At 45.6% G+C, this 12,581-nt stretch overlaps 1 long non-coding RNA gene across 1 annotated transcript in view; it reads right to left on the bottom strand.

The window, feature by feature from the left end:
• Positions 1–206: 206 nt before the first annotated feature.
• LOC141573099 (uncharacterized) overlaps positions 207–12,581 on the bottom strand; it is a 67,202-nt gene continuing 54,827 nt past the window's right edge. Inside the window, exons 4-5 of the long non-coding RNA XR_012498661.1 lie at positions 5,517–5,641; positions 207–1,997 (exon numbers count right to left, since the gene is read on the bottom strand). This is a non-coding gene — a long non-coding RNA (uncharacterized LOC141573099). The remainder of the gene's footprint in view (positions 1,998–5,516; positions 5,642–12,581) is intronic.

The following is a 12,581-nucleotide window of genomic DNA, read 5'->3' as shown; positions in this document are numbered from 1 at the left end:
AAGGACACAGGAAACTCTTTGGGGTGATGGAAATGTTTGAGAGATCATGATTTCATGAGCGTATGTACTTGTATGTGAAAACTGATAGAATTGTACATTTTAAATATGTGCAGGTTAGTATACTTCAATTATACTTCAATAAAGGTGGAAAAAATCTTCAAGAAATAAAAGGAACACTCTTTGAACTTAGTAAAAAGATGTGTTTATTTTTAGGAGGAGGGGAAGGTGTCCAGGGTGGAGAGGAGATTGACAGGGAGCAAAGGAGCCCAAGAAGCTGTGTCTGGAGCTAACAGAGTAGCCCAGCGAACATGTCCCAGTTAGGGCTGGGACCCCAGGAAAGGAGGTACCATGAGAGAGAATACAGTGTCATTGTTTCAGGCTTATAAATACTGAAGTGGTTGCCTCACAGCAATATTTGCCATATAGATGTGACCCTCAGGCCTTGTTTTCCCAGCAGGAAAAGCCAATGCCACAGCTGCAAATGTAGTCCCCTTTACAATTCATTGACATTTGTCCCATTCTTAGGATGGTCTCACCAGGCTTGGATTTCCCTCAAGGACAGGGGCTTTTTGTTTTGGGTTTTTGTGTGTGTTTTTTTTCAGTTGGGTCACAAGAGACTTTTGAAGCATTCAGGGCCCCTCCTCTTGTAAAAAAAAATCTTCAAGAAATGAAAGGAATACATGAGTGTCCTGTGACAGCTGTAGCAATAATGCAGGGTGGGTTTTTAAAACTGTACATATTTACACAGAGCCATTTTCTGTCCCCCACAAACACAGAAGACTAGATAGAACAGAGCAGGAAGGAGAGACATGCCCCAGGGTCAACAGTCCAGTTTCCGAAGTTCACCCAGATGGGGCAATGGGGCGGAAGGGCAGGCTAGGGACCTTTCCTATCTCCCTGGCGACCCCATGTCTCTGCATTATCTTGGAGACTATGCTTTAGAAGGTCATGGAGGTGCCGGATCCTCTTATCTGAATCCTGTGAACAAAGGCACGACAGGCTGCACATCTCCAGCCTCCAAGGCAGGACGTCCCTCAGGACTTCTTGCTGAGTTCCCCGTCACAAGTGCTTGTGTCCAGCACCTGGCCCATCTCCTGCACCATCTCACTGGGCTCCATGGAGCACATGATCTTCACGACTTCCTGACATGCTTTCTTATTTACATCACTGCCTCAGTAAGCTGAGGGTTTCTCTTCTCCACTTTGCTTTCAGCTTCATGCTGGTTCTTTCCAGCTGACCTGAAATACAGGTGCAATTGAAGGATTTTCAGCATCCCAGTGACCCTGCTGGCCCTGGCTGCTGCCAGAGGGAGAGGCAGGGGTCACCCGTCAGGTGAATTCTGGTGATTAGGCACCTGTCTAACTCCACGTGTGGAGGGAGTTTCCTTTGGAGGATACACCCTGGGGCAAGTCGGTTCCATCTGGGGCTCCATCACTGCTGGTGGTGAGTGGGTGCCGGAGCAACCACAGGGCCATACGGAGGTGCTCTTCCTTTCCAGGAAGGTAGGGGACAGGCAGGCACTTGGCTGTGATGCTAGCCTTCCGTCCTCCTCAGGCCACTGATTTTCTGTGCTGCTGCTCTGACTTTTCTCTGAGTAGGAATGAAAGGTAGGCGTGATGGGTGGGCTCGCTGAAACGCCACTGCTTTGGGTTGGCAGAGACCCTATGCTGTACCTTGCAGGGTGTTGATGGGATCAGCCAGAGAAGGGGCTGCAGGGTGATGGTGTCCTCCCGCTTGGGTCTCTTGTAGCCAGGAGCACACAGGTGAACATCACTTCTGGCCCATCTATGAGTCCTGGATCCCTTTACACGTGTAGCCCATGGACACCACCCACTCAGGCTGCCCAGGGTCATTGCAGCCAATGAGGACTCTATAGAAGACATAGTTAGTTCCTCCCCATGGCCCATGTTCACCCACGGATCCTTCATGATTTCCTCCACCAGGCCTCCTTGATGTGGCTGAGGATGAGGAATTTCCTGAGCAGGTTTTCCATGGACCTGTAGAAGGGAATATTGAATAGTGTATATTCTGCTTCTGCAATTAAAAAAAAAAAATGAGTAAAAGAAGAAAGGATTTTTAAAATATTGAGAAAAAAATAAATAATAAAGTAAAATGAGAAAAAGAAAATAAAGGAAAGGGGAAATGAGAAAGAAAAATTTTAATGAGAAAAATTAAAATAAAGGAACAAAGAAAAAGAAAAAATGTGAAAAAGTACAATAAGAATGGGGGCATAGTAAAGAAAAATTGTAAGCATACTAGACAAAAAGCCAAAGAGGAATAAACTTTGGTGAAAATCCCTCAGGTGACTGAAAGCCAGTCCCTGAGCTATAAGGACCAAAAACCTAGGCCCAGCCAGGGACTAATATAGGAGGTTTTGGGGATCTGTGAGCCAGGAACTATAGATGCAGACCAAATATCTTATAAGGCACAAGATTGCAGTGGAGTATGACAACTGATATTTGCTTTATTACCAATTAAAACCATAGGATGCTTCAGTGGCCTTATATTTCTAGTGTGAAAAGTTATAATAATTTCTGACTTTTATAAATCTTATAATATCTACACTTAAAATATTTAATTCTTTCTTTAAATTCTGAATGATTGGTCTTAAAATGATGCCACAATTTAACTGACATCATGATACTATACAGAAACATTCCTTTACGTAAAACTATATAATGTTTTTGTCTGGTTTGGGTATTAGGGTAATGCTGGTCTCATAGACTGAGTTAAGAAAGTATTCTTTCCACTTTTATCTTCTGGAAGAAATGATAAAGAATTGGTGTCATTCCTTCCTTAAATGTCTGGTAGAATTCACCAGTGAACCCATCTGGGCCCAGTGCTTTCTATTTAGGAAGGTTATTAATATTTATTCAAATTCTTTAAGGTAAATAGGCCTATTCAATTTGTCTATTGTGTAAACCTCTTTTTTTTCCAAAGTGAAGTTTTTAGAGTGAATTAATCAAGACATTTCCATGACGATAAACTAAATAAAAAGGACTGTGAAAAACAAAATTCCCCATTTAGGTTCTATCTGTCTGTTTTCCAACAGGTCACTGCTGACAGAAATAGAGAAACCTATTTCTTCTGGTCAGATGCATGGATATTGAGGAAGAAACTACTCTCACTCATTGCTAGATGCAAACCTACATCTGTTTTGGTCTTAATAAATAGATTGGCATCAACCCCCACAACAGAGCTCAAGACTAGTCAAAAACAGGCACCTCTATTCACATCTCCCAGGGATCCTAGAGTGTTATATCTCCTTCCTTCACTGGACGTGGCCTTTTCCCAGGGAAGTGGGAAAGCACCAATCTGGGTTTCTTTGCATCCAATTCCTCCTTTAAAGCTGATAGTCTACTGACTGACATTTTGTTTCATTTCACGGTTGACAATTGAAGGCCTTTGTCATTTCCCTGACATGCAAAATGCCTTTCCAGTTAGCATTTTATTTCTTATGGAGCATTTGGCTGGAGGTTCTTGGAACCAAGTCCCAACAGAATGAGGTGGCTTCATTTACAGTACAATATGGAGAGCACTTACCATCAACAGCCCTATGTTTGTCTCCCACTTTCAGAATTATTATTATTACAGAAAATAATGTTCATTAATCTTTCAGAGTAATATGATTATCACCATCACACTTAGGAACGCTAGTTCCGATTTGCGTTATTTATTTCCTCTTAAAAGCAACAATTCCAGTTAGTTTCAGATGTTCTCTTCTTTCACAGAACAGTCTCTTCTTCCTTGTTTATTAAATTTGAGGGTTAATGAAGCATTCTTCTTGGTAGAGCCCCATTCTTTTGATTTCTGGGTGCCTAACTAGGAGCCTTCTCTTAGCACAGAATGTTCCAGGGGAAGAAGACGGAGAGAGGCACCTATTCCTACTTTAGGGTAAATCAGTGCCCTTTGACCCTGCACTTCTGGCGTGGGGTGAGGGGCTCCATGAGGCAGAAGCAGGGAGCCCTGCTGGCTTTCGCCAGGGAAAAGGCTCTCATACACATAAGAATAGCAGGTCTCATTTGCCCCGCCTCCCCGTTCAGGCACACCTGGCAATAGGGGCACACCCTCTGTTGACACTCTGTCAGGTTAAACCTCATGATACACTTTGCTGGTTCTCACTTTCTCTTCCCTTTCACTGTTGCCATTGGTGTGCTTTTTCAGCCACATTTCTCCTCAATATTGAAAAAGTAAGGCCTGGTAAGTCTGGTACCTGACCTCACTTCCAGGAAAGACTCCCTTATGAAATAACCTCCAAGGTCTTAAAGAGCATCCCCCAAAATGTGATCCAGTGGGGAGGAGGTAAAGGAACTTAGGAGACACAGCATTAAATATGAACCCCTCAATGAGGAATCTCTCCCTTTGCATTTCTCCAACCGTCACTCTGACTGTGTCAAGGAGAAACTCCAAGGGCCACCGTGACCATAACATGGTCTCACATTTGTTAATCTCTTTCCACAGAGGAAACACTGACCTCAGACTCAGGATCTTGGCAGGGATCAGTATCTACTAGAATTTAATTACTTGCCATCTGGGAGTTTAGGTTTTTGCCTGTCTTCTATGCATGACAATAGGTACGGCTGTTCCATATACAGTCATACATCATGCTGACTGGAGAGTGTACTCTCCTCTGCAAATATAGATTCCAATACCTTTGCATCCCTGGCCCTGACCTCTGCCTTTTGTGTTGAAGGCACCTGGACTCTGAACTGTCCTCTCTGAAAACCGAAAATGGGCCCTAAAAGGAGAGATTAGATAGATAGTCATTGCTCTCAGACAGGGCTCAGAGGGCCAAGTGCAACATACCGTCTGCAGCTGGAGATGTTTTTTCTTCACATAAGGGGTGTTATGGCTTGTAGCGTGTGCCCCCAAAGAGATGTTGCAGTCCTAATCTGCAGTACCCGCGAATGTGACCTCAATTGGAAACAGGGTCATTTCCTGTACAATTGCATTAAGATGAAGTTATTGGGATGGGCCCCTAATCCAAAAGGATTGCTGTCCTTATAAAAAGGGACAACTTGGACACAGATGTAGAAAAAAGACAGCCACGTGAAGATGGAGGCAGAAAGGGAGGTTATGCTGCCACAAGCCAAGGAACATCTAGGGCTACGAGAAGCTGGAAGAGCCAAGGATGGATCCTCCTGGGGAAGTTTCCTAGGAACATGGCATTGTTGCCATCCTGCTTTCAGCCTCCAGAAGGGGGAGAGAACACATTTCTGTTGTTTCAAGCCATGCAGTTTGTGGTACTTGGTTATAGCGATCCCAGGAAACTACTGCAGGAGAGTACTCCCCAGGACCTCTGGCAGCCCTAAGCACCCCAAATTTTGGTTTGACAGTGCTCCTTTCTCCCCAGTCAGACTCCCTGGCCATTAATCGAAGTCATGAAACTTGCCTACAATAAACCCATGAGTTAGATTGTGCCTCCCATGAATCACAGGGCTGAGATAATGATCCGGCAGCGGAATGACAACCCAGGGACCTTCCTAGATAACAGCTGCCCACACAGATGCCTGTACATGGTTTGTCAGCGGCAGTGGCTTAGTGTGTCAGGGCCTTATCTTCCTCGGTAACAGGAGGTGCCATCTGGTCCCAAGATAAGGAAGAGCAACTTGGTAGAATCTGACTCAGTGGCCTTGGTAACCTGCAGGTCACAGATAAACAGACAGAGGGAAATGAACCTCAGACAACCACAGCAAAATTAACAATCGACAGGAAATCAACAAAGGCAGCCACCATCATTTAAAATCTAAAATCCGAAGCAATTTATTCTGGGTGAGTACACAGGTAGCAGCAAACAGACTCATATGTAGCCAGAGATTCTTTGAGGCTCATTCAGCCCTTAGAATTCACACGCATCCCAAACAGACCTTTTATCTTGCCCAGCCCAAGCCCCACAGAATGTTCCAGTTTAAAGGATTGTGTGGTCAAGCGAATTTGGGGAGTGTTCTGTACTTTAATCTCTCTCTAGAAAGTTCATAAGGCCCATTAGCATATTAAAGACTGAGAAATTCTGCTGGAAAGACAGATACCCATTCAACTCCTTCTGGAGGATGCAGCGGAACATGCTGTGGGATACTGATGTATTATTATTCTTGCCTGTTGGTTTTGCAGAATTTGAGGCTGAGGCCCAGAGAAAGTAGATGCTTTTTCAAAGGTCACACAGACAGAAAGTGACCTTGTGTGACTCAACTGAGGTTTTCAGATTCTAAATCCAGTGCTCTTTCTATGTTTTCATTTTCCGATTAATGAGTTTATTAATAAACATTTGAGTGCTACCATGTGGTAAGGTGGGAATATAAAAATGAATAAGGCAGACCTTGCCTGGCATGTAATTTACTATTTCCAGAATGACTGAGCAATAAATGATGAAAAGTCACGGGGATAAGGAAGGGAGTGAGGGGGTGGTTGAAGTTTGGGATGAATATAGAACCAGTCTGTCTTGAGGTTTCAGATTTGGTTACAGTTATTCTAGGAAGTCCCGTCATCAGGACCCCGGTCCCTGTCACTCACAGCTTCTATTAAGGACAACTGTTGGCCAGAGCACTGTTGACCCGGCTGCACAGAAGCCCGCCGCTAACCTGGCAAAGCCGACTGAGCCAGGGGTACCAGCCCACAAGCCTGCCAGACACTTGTACTACACCTTTCCCCCCAAAACGGATGACCAATCTGATTCCTTCAAAATTTGAACTGGGGGCTACAGAGACGAGGCAGCGAGCAGGGAAGCTAGAGATGATGGAACATCTGAGGGGAGAGCATGAGGTAGGGAGGGCCCTGGAGGGTCAAGGGCAAGGCAGAGAAGCCAGGAAGCAAGCAGGTGCTGTCAGGCCGAGGGGCCAGAGCTCAGCAGAGAGGGAGAGAAGAGGACGACGGCAGGCAGCTGCCCGTTCTGGTTTCTGAGAGGCCCCGACTCCCTTGCTGCCCCCACCGCCGTACCTGAGCCAGCCTGAGGGGGGCTGTAATCTGGGTTAGTAACAGTGCCTCACTCCTTTTGAAAAACTGTGGTAAAACACGCATAACATAAAATTTACCATTTTAAATGTATAGCTCAGTGGCATTGCATACATTCACATTGTTGTGCAACGTCACCACCATCCAGCTCCAGAACTTTTCGTCTTCCAACACAGAAACTCTGTACCCATTAAACACTAACTTTCCCCATTTGATCCCCAGCCCCCAGCCCCTGGCAACCTCCATTCTATAACATTTTCTGTCTGTGAATTCGACTACTCCAGACACCTCATGTAAGAGGAATCATACACTATTCATCCTTTGATGACTGGCTTATGTCATTTAGCATAATGTCCTCAAGGTTCATCCAGGTTGCACCGTGTCAGAACTTCCTTTGTAAGGCTGAGCAATATTCCATTGTATGCACCTCTCATATTTTATCCTTTCATCTACAGATGAACAATGGATTGCTTCCACTCTTTGGCTATTTAAATAAGGCTGCTACGAACATAGCAGGTGTACAGGTATCTCTTTGAAGCCTTTCTTTCAATTCTTTTGGTGGTCAAGTCACCCGCCAGAGTTGCAGGAAGAAACAGGGGGCTGCCTGGGGATGAGGTGTTGTGCACGCAACTGAGGTCCAAGATGTTGGGGTGATGAGGGAGCTCCTCCTCAGGGCGTTATCCTGGCGCATAGCTTTGGGCACGCTACCCTCCCAACCTACAGCACAGAAGCTTCTCTCCAGGCAGAGACAGAAAATCGGCCTGAGGCACAATTTCCAGGCACTCTTGCTTTTCCTCTCCCTTCTCCATGCTTTCCAAACAGACTTTCTAGAATGTAAGCTCCATGAGGGCAGTGATTGCCCCATTCTGTTCACTCATTTCTAGCACCTGTTGAGTGTCTGGCACCAAAGGCATACTTTAATCAAATGACATTTAATAAGTCATTAACATTTTAAAGTGGGTTAAACCACCATGGTCTCTTTTCTGTCCTCCCCCACAAACTCCCACCACATTGGTTTTGCTTTCTTTTTTATCACCCAAAGTCCATAGTCTACATTGCGGTTTACTCACGGTGGTGTACATGCTATAGGTTTGGACAAATGCATAATGACATGTAACCATCATTATAGTATCATACAGAGTAGTTTCACTGCCCTAAAAATCCTCTGTGTGCCACCTGTTCCTCTCTCTCTCTCTCTCCACTAACCTCTGGCAATCACTGATCTTTCTACTGTCTTCATAGTTTTGTCTTTTCCAGAAAGTCATGTAATTGGAATCATACAGTATGTAGCCTTTCATATTAACTTCCTTCACTTAGTATATACACCTACATTTCCTCCATATATTTTAATGCTTGATAGCTCATTTCTTTTTAACACTGAATACCATTTCATGGTCTGGATATACCACAACTTATTTCTCTATTCACCTACTGAAGGAGGCCTTGGTTTCTTGCAAGTATTGGCAATTATGAATGAAGCTGCTATAAACATCCAGGTGCCGGTTTTTGTATGGACTTCATTTTTCAACACTTTGGGATAAATACCAAGGAGTGTGACTGCTGGATCACATGGTAACGGTGTGTTTACTTTTGTAAGTAACCACCAAACTGTCTTCCAAAGTGGCTGCACCATTTTGCATTCCCACCACCAACGAATGAGAGTTCCTGTTGCTCTCCATCCTCACCAGCATCTGGGGAGGTCAGTGGTCTGAATTTTGGCCATTCTGACAGGTATGTAGTAGTTTCTCATTGGTGTTTTAATTTGCAGTTTCCCTGATGACATGTGATGTGGACCATCTTTACATATGTTCATTTGCCATCTGTGTATATTCTTTGGTGAAGTGTCTATTCAGGTCTTTGCTCATTTTTTTAATTGGAGTGTTTGTTTTCTTATTGTTGAGTTTTAAGTGTTCTTCGTATATTTCACATAACAGCCCTTTGTCCGCTGTTTCTTCCAGTCTTCTTGTTTTCTTCTCTTGACCCCCTTGTCTTCTTCTCTTGACCCCCCCCCCAGTTTTAAAACAGCAATAAACCCAACAGAAAGCCCCTTATCTATGGAGCATCTTACCCAGTGGTGCCCATTACAGTCACCTGAGGAGGTTTTGAAAATTATTTTAGGTTTGGGTCCCACCTCTGAGATTCCTGTTCTGTAGGTTTGAAGTGAGACCCAGAAATTTGCACCTTTAAAAGCTTCCCTGGCAATTATTATGGGCACCTCCATTAAGAACTATGACATTAAAGTCCAAGACACCCTAAAAGATGAGAGGATGGTCTCATCATGACATCTTGCAGGTGTTGCCCACTTGGCCTTCCTACCTGCCCTGTCCCACAGCTCCATCTGAAGGCCAGGTGAGACCCAGACCTCTATAATTCACTACTAATTGGACATCTCCATCTGGCATCTCAAATTTCGCCTCTCCCAAGCTCAACCCATAATTACCCCCATCCCCACCCAGAAACCAACTCTGCCTCTGATCTTCTGACCTGGGAAGATGGCAAATCCAATCTCTCAGTTGCTCAGGTCACAACTCTTGAAGTCAACCTTGACTTTGTCTCTCAGACACATCTAATCTATCAGCAGTGCCTGGTGGCATGACCTTTAAAATAAACCCAGGATCTAACTACTTCCAGCCCCTGATGCCACAGCCATAACAGGTCTCCCTACTTCCGTCCTTGCCCCCCCCCGGTCTGTTCTCAACCCTCACCCAGAGTCAGCCTATGAAAACGGAAGTCAGATCACGTCCTCCTCCACGCACAACCCTCCACTGGCTCCCATCTCACTCAGAATAAAAGCCAAAGTCCTTACAATCTTTGTTGCCCCCACTTCACCCCACAGATCTCATCTCATCTACTATTTGCCCCCCTGGCTCCATGGGCCCTGTGAAGTTCCTGGAACACGCAGCCCCAGGGCCTTTGCTCCCACTGGGATACCCTTTCTCCAGAGAGCCACTGGGCTGGCTTCCCCACACCCCGTAGGTCTTCACGGGCCATCCTGCCTAAACTTTCAAATCTCCTGCCCTTCGCCAGTACTGCTATCTTTCTTTTTCTACTGAGAACTTAGCTCTTGTTTACTACCTGCTGACTTGCTTGTTCATTTCTGTCGGGCTCCTCCCACTAGATGCCAGAGCCATGAGGCACGGCTGTTAGTCTGCTCTGCTTGCTGCAGAGCCTGGGAGCCTGGAACAGGGCCTGATGCACAGTGGTTCTCATCTTCTGCAACTCCTCCCTCCCTCTTAGCCTCTTGGTCACATCCTGTCCATCTCCCACGTCCTGAAGCATCTCCCTTCTTACCCTCTTCCATATCCATCTCCTGTACTTGGCCTCCACTCCCAGGAACTGTTGCTAAAAACCTGGGTCTCCTCTCCTCTGATGCATCTTCACAGCTGCCAAAGGCTTCTTTCTAAGAGGTAGGACTATAGAATCCTTCAGTGACACCCCTTAACTTTCAAGACACTGTTCAAACTCTGGTTTCAAACACAAGATCCCTGCCTCTGAGGCCTCTTCTGCAGCCACGTTTGTGGGCCCTACCTACTTCCATGCATCTTCAACTCTGTGGGCTGCTTTTTTATTTCTCCTGCCTTTGCACATGCTGTTTCTTCTGCCTGGCATGCTGCCGTGCCACCCTGAGCGCTGCCCCCTCCTGCTGTACATCCAGCGAGCCCCTATGCCGCCTTCTAAGAACTCCAGTCGTATCTAAACCCCCTCCCACTGCTCCCCTAACTCCCTAAGTCCACTTCAGCAGCACCACTGTCTAGAGCAGCCACTTGTCCGTCTGTCTCCATCATGAGTCCAAGTTCTCTGCAGGTCTGGCTCCTTACCCTGGGCCTGCCACTGAATAGGGGCTCTGGGTATGTTTCCTGGACAAATAACTCCCCAGAAAAATGAAAACGTGGGCCAAACCTGCAATAATGGTTCAAATGGACATGGCACTTTTGCCAGCTAATGAACTCGGTATTCAAGAGTGCCAAGAATGTTCTAGAAGGCCTCATTGCAAATGTGCCTAAAAACTAGGACAGAGGAGATACTTGACCTCTCAGGGATACCCACGTAGCTCAAACTGGTCTGGTTAAACAGTCTCCCCATATTTTTAGCATTCCTGTGTGTGTATGTGTGTATAGATGTAAATATATAGAAATATGTATGAATATCATACATTTACATATAAATATGTTATATATACATGTATCTCTGTGTGATTGAAGATCTTGGAAATATTCTCTGGGGCATGACTGGCTGGCTTCCCTGTAATAGTTCCCCACATCTGGGTGACTACCCAGAGAGGTGAAGGAAGAAACCATCAAAACTAATAGTCTCTTTTTCCCAAAGAACTAAAGTCTTTACTCAAATGCATGTTTGTAGGACCCAGTTACAAAATTTCTTCCATGTTAATTTTAGTCCACTTTATTATGTAATCATAGGAGACCCTTGACCAATATCCTCATGAAAAAATTCTGATATACTGAAGCTAGTAATCACATCTATCACATTATCTCTCACATCTATCACCTTTTCCAAATCCTCTACATGATTTATACTGATGATTTCCCATCCATGAGCATGTAGTTCATTCGTTCGTTTTCATTTCTCTGCTGGTTGCTCAGCAAATGCTCACTAGGCGTCTACTAGGTAAGGGAAACATGACGTGCAATGAACAAATCAGTGAAATGTTTAAATCATGATAAACGCTGGGAGAAAATGTGCCAATGTGACAGAGTGCTGGCATGAGGGGGCGACTGCAAACCAGACGGACAAGAGCACTCTGCAAAATGAAACCTGATGACAGAGGAGCCAGCCATGCAGGCCTAGGCGAGGAGGCGGGGAGGGCGAAGCAGTGGGGACACACGGGGGGACATGGGCCTTGCCCACCTGAAGGAGGCAGGCCTCATCGCCCACTCCATCCTCCCCCTCAGGCAGCTTTGCCGGGTGCCCGCCCCCCTGCCTCGTGCTGAGGTCATTTGTTGGTGCTGCTGTCTCTGTGTCACCCAAGACCCAGCTCCTTGGGCCAGATCCAGACGTGGCCCTCCCTTTCACCCTCGTATCTATTCACAGTGTTTGGCAGACAGGTGGAGTTCAATAAATGCTGGTGGCTTTGTCGAATAATGATAACCAGACCCAGAAGCAGATCGTGGTACACAGTGCTGTGATGGAACAATTTCCCGGAACCAAGGGAAAAGGGTCTTTTAATTTTTAAATGACGTACAAATGATTCTCAGGGGGAAAAACCATATACAGTAACGATCAGGAAGGACTCAGGTAGTAAAATCATGGGAGGAAAACGTGGGAGTGAATTTGGAGCACGGCTGAAAATGGAATTTTATGTCTTTGCTGTGAATTTCATCAACCTTAGTTCCAAAAGCCATTACTTCCCACAGCTGGAAGGGCTCCGTGGGCTGAGGACGCCAGGCTCCAGAGCCTTCCCCACTTCTAAGCACTCAGGCCAGAGCCTGGCACAATGCTCATGTTGGCAGACGAGACGGAACTGCCAGGTGTGTGACTCAGCCATGAGGAACCTGGTGTGTCCACAGGTGTGGCCAGCAAAGGGACCTGTAAACAGTGACCTGTTGTATGCTTGGCCTCTGACGACCCGCTGTCAGAAAGATACCAGAGATATAATTCAAAAAGTACTAGAAACA

Source organism: Rhinolophus sinicus, linkage group LG09, assembly GCF_036562045.2.
Source record: "Rhinolophus sinicus isolate RSC01 linkage group LG09, ASM3656204v1, whole genome shotgun sequence".
In the NCBI taxonomy this organism is placed as follows: Eukaryota; Metazoa; Chordata; class Mammalia; order Chiroptera; family Rhinolophidae; genus Rhinolophus; species Rhinolophus sinicus.
The sequence above is the reverse complement of the archived record's forward strand: the minus strand, read 5'-3'. Positions and strand labels throughout refer to the sequence as shown.